Source organism: Aulonocara sp. 'chitande type north' Nkhata Bay, linkage group LG23 (genome assembly GCF_057382095.1).
Source record: "Aulonocara sp. 'chitande type north' Nkhata Bay isolate Kocher_YH1m ecotype deep benthic linkage group LG23, A_spYH_male_GT1.1, whole genome shotgun sequence".
Classification (NCBI taxonomy): Eukaryota; Metazoa; Chordata; class Actinopteri; order Cichliformes; family Cichlidae; genus Aulonocara; species Aulonocara sp. 'chitande type north' Nkhata Bay.
In genome coordinates, this window is record NC_141365.1 from 37,698,729 (window position 1) to 37,704,935 (window position 6,207).

Below are 6,207 nucleotides of genomic sequence, written 5' to 3' on the forward strand. Positions count from 1 at the left end.
TTTTTTTCAGTGTATGCTATCGCTATTTATTGTGGTTTGACAGAGATGTACCGAACATTCTGCATCAAGCGTTGAAATCACAGCTTTCCTACTTGTGTCAGGGCTGAATTGGTGGCATGGTTAGTGCTGTTGCCTCACAGCAAGAAGGTCCTGGGTTCAAATCTACAATCTGGCTAGTTTGCAGTGGGTTCTCTCTGGGTCTTCTGGTTTCCTCTCACACACTGTAAACCCGAACAAGTTGACTGAACTTAAAACTTTTATGGAAACTGATTACCTCAAAAGATTTAAGTACAAAAACTCATATCTTCTAAGTATGGGGTACTCAAAATTTGTATTTATTGTTAACCTAAAAATTTAAAATTATATTTTATATTTTATTAATTGAGCTTTACTCAAAGACTGTATACTTTAATTTCAATATTTTTGTGTTTCTTGTAGTTTATTATTTTGATGCAACACAATGCAATTATATTACAACCTAAACTCAAATTATCTGATTATTAATTAAAAGATATTTATGTTTCAATGTTTGAGTGTAGACTACTAACAAAAAAAAGTACGGAAATTCAGTTACTTTACATTTTGTTTATTTAACATTTTTTCATGAAAATTTAAAAACATCACAAATGTTTTTATAAAACAACTAACATGGACATCGGCACCATAAAGTGAGCATTATAAATTCTGTGTAGAACATTTATCTTTTTATAAAATCACAAAGGACGACATCAGTCCTAATTGCATCTTTCTCAAAATACACAAAAATGCAAAACAAAAAGTCAAATACTAATCACTTTTTTTTAAAATAGAAATGAAAAACATTTTTTTAAAATGGGTACAAAGATGATCAGCTTCCAAATAACCAGATAAGGCAGTCAAGTATAGGAAAATTAGGTAAACTGATGGAGTTAAATCCACCCAAAGCCTGTAGTAAACTTAAAGTGCTTCAAACAAAGTGCTCAGTAACAGAGTGCGTGTCCTAACAAACATTGCCTTATATTCCTTAAGAGCATGTAGGCAGGGGTTTCAGGGGTTTGCCGTCATCAAGCCCCATGAAGATATTTTGGACAAAGGCAAATGTGTGAACCAGCTTCCTGGGGTAGTCTAAATGCAGAGCATAGATCAAGCCAAACAATAAAGCAAATGCATCTGCAAATCTGGGAATATCTCGCATCACCTAATCGCCTTTCACCACAACAGCCATGCTTGAGGAAGTAAAATGGACTGGACTGGGAAGCGCTGTCGGTAACCACAGTGAGAAGGGCAACTGGAGTGTCACTGAGGGTCGACTCATCCAATGCGTCCGCCTGGAATAGACACAGTATCAATGGTAAATGGCCTGTATTTGTATAGCGCTTTACACATTCAGTCATCCACACATTCACACACTGGTGATGGCAGCTACATTGTAGCCACAGCCACCCTGGGGTAAACTGACAGAGGCGAGGCTGCCGGACACTGGCACCAGCGGGCCCTCTGACCACCACCAGTAGGCAACGGGTGAAGTGTCTTGCCCAAGGACACAACGACCGAGACTGTCGGAGCCAGGGCTCCGAACTCCCAACTCTTGAGCCACGATCGCCCCAATTAAATAAGTAAGGTTGGTTTGAGAGAATGTGACAAGCATGACCTGTAATCTAGCAAAACATTCAGCAGTGTAGTGGGTTACTTTGTAACGAGTTAGGGTACTCTACTTTTTTTTGAAAAATGTACATTAACGTGTTAGCTTCTTGCATTACATAATTTGTATTTTTGTTATTTTTCTAAAAAAAAAAGTATTTTTTTATTTCATGACTTTATCTCAAAAAGAAACTAGATCTTGACTTCAGCCTGGTTTTTGGGCCACCTGCAGCATAGCCATAGTGCTGTGATACGCCTGTGCCCTGCTCCTGACCTGTGTGTGTTTGTGTGTGAGGGTTTTCTAAAGAGAGGGTATTTTGTTTGTACAATTTGGTAGCTGCTAGGGTATTAAATTGTATTTAAAAAAATCCATAGCATTTTATCTTACTGGCAGAATTTAAGTAATGCAAAAATACACTTACATTACATGTCTAAAATAATTCTGGGTCCTCCTCCCACAGGTATACAGGAAGGGCACGAAGTACTGCAGTGCGTTTCACGTTGATATCAGGCGCATCCTAAAAAGGGAAAAGAAAAGTTCATTTAACGCAAAGTTTTCAGGTGTCATTCTTTGGGGAGACTACATGTTTATGAAACTGCATGACATCAGACTCTACTAAATTTTGGAGACTTTTCTTTTAAGATACAACCTTTCTGTCTCTTGTGACAGAGAGTCTGTTTCTTAATCATTTGACAAAAACCCTACACAGTATTTTAAAATAGTGTTCTCCAGATCAGAGCTGTAATCTATATAGAACATGGGGTTCAAAGCAAGGAAAAATTGTGTGTTTATCAGTGAAACTTTTAATTTGTGTTAATTTTATCATTATCAATATATGAAATCTTCACCTTAAGGGACTTAATGAATGGTTTCTTCTAAAAATTAGAAATGATTGAGTCATTTCACATCATATGAAAATATTAATTTTTAATACAAATTTGGCCCTACAAAAATGGAAACTCAGTAACAAAGATAATGGAGATTCTCTAAACACGAGCGAATATCACAGTAAAATTGTTGATTGTGATTTACACATTGGATGTATCCTCAGTGATTTGGTACAATTATACAACATTTTATAAGAACTGAACAACTGATGAAACAACTTACTTATGTGACCACATATGAAGTGTTATAACTTACCACAAAAGGTGAACTGTGCCACTGACCCTTGGTAGATCTGCACATGATAAAAAAAAAAGCATTATAAATACTAACACAGCTATTAATAATTAGGGGTACATTTAAGATGTTAATGTCACAAAATAAAATAGACTGGTAGAAAGAAGTACAAGGAAATGGTAATGGGGGGAGCCATGAAAGTAGATCTTTTCAACATGATTCAGTGTGACAAAGCCAGGGCATGATTTAAAAAAAGACAGGTTGTCACGGTCCTGGGTCAGTGACCCAGTGTTTTGAGTTTCTTGTGCCTCTGAGTTTTTTGTATTATGTTCTTAGTTCTCTTTGTTGTCCCAGCTTATTCTTTAGTGTAGTGTCTTAGTTTGGTTTTCTTGTATTCTGTTTAGTTCTCTGAGTATTTAGTAGCCGCCCTCTGTGTCTTAGTGGCTCTGTCTCCCCTAGTCTAGTTTGCATCTGTGCTAATTCCTGTTTTACTTTGAAGGTCTGTGTCTCATGTGAGTGTATCCTACTTTGCTCCCTTGTCTCGTCACTTCTGATTTCTCCCAGCTGTGCTCTCCTTCTGTGTCTCATTCCCCTCGTTACTTCCCAGTGTATTTAAACCCTGTGTTTCTCTGAGTCAGTGCTGTGTCGTCCCTCAAGCTGTGTGTTTCCTTGTGTGCCTCGCTGCAAGCTGTGAGTTTATATTTTCCCAGTTTAGTTTTGTATGCTCGTTTTCTGTGACCAGCAATTAAAGCTGTGATTTTGAGTTCATCCCCTGAGTCTGAGTCCTGCATTTTGGGTCCAACTCCTGCCTGCCGCACAGCGATTCATGACACAGGTCTTTTAACCTAAAAATGTTTTAATGGCCATGAAGAAAGGACTCTTCAATAGATCTTTCAACTCACCTGTGTTTACTGTCTCCACCTGAAATTAATTGCAGTCTGAATTTTTTTTTTCTTCTGTCTTTTTGTCTTTGGTCTTCAGCCTTGGAAGAAAAAATAAAAATATTGAAAACCTTATTAGCACACTAAATATACAACACCTTGCTATATTTCAATTGTTTTAGATAGAAGTTGCCACTGCTAGCTAAGTCACTTTTGAATGATGCTAATGAGAAGAAGAAAAAAAAAACCCTGCCGAAGAATGAGGCTGCTGTTGTAAAAACGCCAACTTTCTTGCGTTGGCAAGGGGTCGTTAAAATATCACTAAGACCCTTTCTTTATGTGTGATTCTTAGTAAAACTGTGTTTTAATCGGTTAAAACTGACGACATAATCTATGTTTGAAAAAGAGCGCGAACAACAGCGAACAACTATTCACCACCTGGGTCTGTGCTTTTTAACACAACAGCGCATTCGAAAACAAGTTATTGGCTGCAACATATTAATATACTTGCTTTTTTACAGAAAAAATAAACATAACGAAGGTTCCGTTTTACTTACAAGTTTCTCCAAATGTGTTCTCCAGTCGCTCGAGAAGGGCAGCCATATTGAACATAATTTTCTGACAACGTCGTTCAGGTTAGAGAGAAGACGTCATGACGTACACATGCGGAGCTCGGAAAAAAACATTTACTCAAAAATCATAATTAAGAAAGCAGTATTTACTCTTAACTTCTAAGCCATGTACAATTATAACTGTTTGAATCGTTAACCGAACAGAAAAGTTTTAAGTTGTTTCAACTTTGTGAGGAATTTTAATTGTTATATCCACAAACTTTATAACGGTGTGTTCACACCGAACGCGATGGACGCGAATAAAACGCCCCAAACGCCCCTAATTTGACGCGTGTACATTCGCGTCTCAACGCGTGTCCAAGAAAAATCCATCGCGCGTCAAAATATCATATTTTGACGCGCGTGAACCGGAAATGTGGGAGGAATGTGGGAGGGAGTTGTGCCAGACCTGGTTTTGCAAGATGGCAGCTATCGAGCTAGCGCTTGAAGAGAGAGTCTCCCTTCTCTATGTACTGTGGAGAGCAGAGCAGCAGCGTAAAAGACGTCCTCGCCGTACCTGGGTCCATCAGGTCCTCCAGGCGCGTGAGCAGTTTGGTGAGTTTCACCATTTGCTCCAGGAGCTGCGCCTGGATGACGGCAGATTCCAGCGATATCATCGTCTGTCACCCGGCCAGTTTGAGGACCTGCTTTCCCGTGTCGGTCCCAGAATCGCCCGCCTAGACACCAATTACAGGCGCTCAATCCCACCTGCAGAGCGCCTGTCCGTCTGCCTGAGGTTAGTAAAAGTGGTCAATACGGTAGTCCTTTATTGATACCTGTGCTAATATATGCTAAACCAGCCATTTATACACTGCTAACATGGATGTGCTATGCTAACAGTGAATGCTGTCGGCGTTTACTGATGGCATAGCACATCCATGTTAGCAGTGTATCGTGTATACACTGCTAACATGGATGTGCTATAACAGTGAATGCTGTCGGCGTGTATAAACTATCGTTTATACACTGCTAACATGGATGTGCTATGCTAACAGTGAATGCTGTCGGCGTTTACTGATGGCATAGCACATCCATGTTAGCAGTGTATCGTTTATACACTGCTAACATGGATGTGCTATGCTAACAGTGAATGCTCTCGGTGTTTACCGATAGCAAACTGGTACTGTTTATAATATTTCTAGTGATACTCAGATGGTCTCATCAAGTCCCGATTTAATTTAATTCGATTTATGCTGTTATCAGTGGTTGAATGATAGCATGGCTGTGGTGTCATAGGTATGGTGAGCCAGATCATCCCCCAGGTAGCGACGGCCATCTGGGACTGTCTAGTGGACGATTTCACGGCTGTGCCTTCAACTGAAGACTGGCGGTCCATCGCAGAGGGATTCCAGGAGCGCTGGAACTTCCCCCTCTGTTGTGGAGCTCTGGATGGGAAGCACGTCCAGACGAAGGCACCCCCCAACTCAGGATCCATGTTCCACAACTACAAGGGAACTTTCTCCTTTTTACAATTTTCTTAATAAATGGATCTCTACTCCAAAATAACCTAACCTCTCTTTATTCTCTTAAGTAACTTGTCTTCACTATGTTCCTATAACCAGTGTGATGCAAAAGTTTGAGCAACCTTATTAATAGTCATTATTTTCCTGTATGAATCGGTTACAGTAAAAAATGTCAATTACATATATCATATAGGAGACACACACATTGATATACACTACATATTTATGTTATTTCTCTTTTTATGTGTTGCCAATATATGCACCTGCTTTATTTAGTGTAAAGTTATTGCACACTTTCTGTAAATCCAGTGAACTGCATTTCACTTCTCAAATATCACTGTGTGTGTCTCCTATATGATGTATTTAACTGACAATTTAAATTGTGACAAATAACGATTTGTACAGGACAATGATGGCTATTAACAAGGTTGCCCAAACTTTTACATCCCACTGTATCAGTATATTTTGTCATTAGTATAATATGAAATAAATTCTACTTGTGTCAAGTC

General features: G+C 39.0%; 1 long non-coding RNA gene across 1 annotated transcript; it reads right to left on the reverse strand.

The window, feature by feature from the left end:
• Window positions 1–2,041: 2,041 nt before the first annotated feature.
• On the reverse strand, window positions 2,042–4,325 carry LOC147302362 (uncharacterized). The gene is made up of 5 exons (XR_015127097.1): window positions 4,315–4,325; window positions 4,182–4,242; window positions 3,646–3,725; window positions 2,765–2,801; window positions 2,042–2,138 (listed from the first exon to the last, which is right to left on the reverse strand). It is a non-coding gene; the product is annotated as an uncharacterized LOC147302362 (long non-coding RNA).
• Window positions 4,326–6,207: the final 1,882 nt, after the last annotated feature.